This window comes from Silene latifolia, chromosome 10, assembly GCF_048544455.1.
Source record: "Silene latifolia isolate original U9 population chromosome 10, ASM4854445v1, whole genome shotgun sequence".
Taxonomy (NCBI): Eukaryota; Viridiplantae; Streptophyta; class Magnoliopsida; order Caryophyllales; family Caryophyllaceae; genus Silene; species Silene latifolia.
The window spans coordinates 99,467,216-99,468,459 of record NC_133535.1 but is presented as its reverse complement, the minus strand read 5'-3'; the positions used below and the strand labels follow the sequence as shown (position 1 = coordinate 99,468,459).

Genomic DNA, 1,244 nt, shown 5'->3' with positions numbered 1-1,244 from the left:
GTCAATTGTGTTTCCAACATCTTGGTGTGAGCTAGAATGTTGTTGATGGTGGTGTCCTTTGCTTGGCTATCTTTTTGCATTTGAGTGAAAAATTCTTGTTGATTCTTTTGCATTTGGAGGACCGCTTTTTGGACATCAAAACCTTGGTCATTTTGGTGATTGTATGGATTTTGATTTTGGTAACCTTGGTTTTGATTGTAAAAGGGTCTTTGATTTTGGTTTCTCATGGGTGGTGGAGTGTATGTTGTTTGAGGATTTTGAATATTTTGGCTTTTGTATGAGAGATTTGGATGGAATTTGGTGTTTTCATTGTAAAAGTTGGAATAAGGGGTACCACTCTTGTATGCTTGGAAAGCATTAACTTGTTCGGTTATTCCCCTACACTCACTTGGGTCATGACCCAAAGTTCCACAATTCTCACATATCCCACTTGGGATTGATGAGGATGCCGTCATGGCTTTGACATGATGCTTTGATGATTTTGAGTTTTCCTCAAGTCTAGCCATAGCTTGTTCAAACTTCAAGTTGATTGTGTCAATGTGAGCACTAAGTTGAGCACCCAATTGAGTAACGGAGTCCACTTCATGCTTTCCTCCTCTAGTAGCCTTGCGAGGTCTACTATATTGTGAATTATGGACCGCCATTTCCTCAATCTTGTTCTATGTTTGATTGTCATCAACTTCGGTGAACATTCCATTTGATCCCATATTGAGAATGTTCCTTGAATCTTCATATAAACCATTCCAAAATTGTTGTAGCAAAAACCATTCGCTAAGTCCATGGTGAGGACATGAGCGACAAATACCTTTGAACCGCTCCCAAGCTTCATACAAAGATTCTTCATCCCTTTGCTTAAAACCCGTAATTTGAGCTCTTAGCATGTTAGTCTTTTCCGGTGGGTAGAATTTTTTGTAGAAAGCTAGAGCTAACTTCTTCCAAGAATCTATTCCAAGGGTGGCCTTATCAAGGCCCTTCAACCATTGCTTCGCAGTGCCGATTAACGAAAAAGGAAATAAGACCCATCTTATTTGGTCTTGAGTCACGCCCGTTTGAGAGATAGCATCACAATAATCGCAAAAGGTTTCCATATGAGAATGAGGGTCCTCACTAGGCATTCCCCCGAATTGGCTCCTCTCAACTAATTGGATGAAGGCGGACTTGGCAATAAAATTACCGGTGAGATGTTGCGGTGTAGGAGTACCATTTGGTAGATTCTCCTCGGTGGGTATAGAGTGTGACGAGAA

At 40.8% G+C, this 1,244-nt stretch overlaps 1 non-coding gene across 1 annotated transcript; it reads left to right on the top strand.

Annotated features, from left to right (window-relative positions):
• Positions 1-774: 774 nt before the first annotated feature.
• LOC141610019 (small nucleolar RNA R71) lies at positions 775-881 on the top strand. The gene has a single exon (XR_012527915.1). It is a non-coding gene; the product is annotated as a small nucleolar RNA R71 (small nucleolar RNA).
• Positions 882-1,244: the final 363 nt, after the last annotated feature.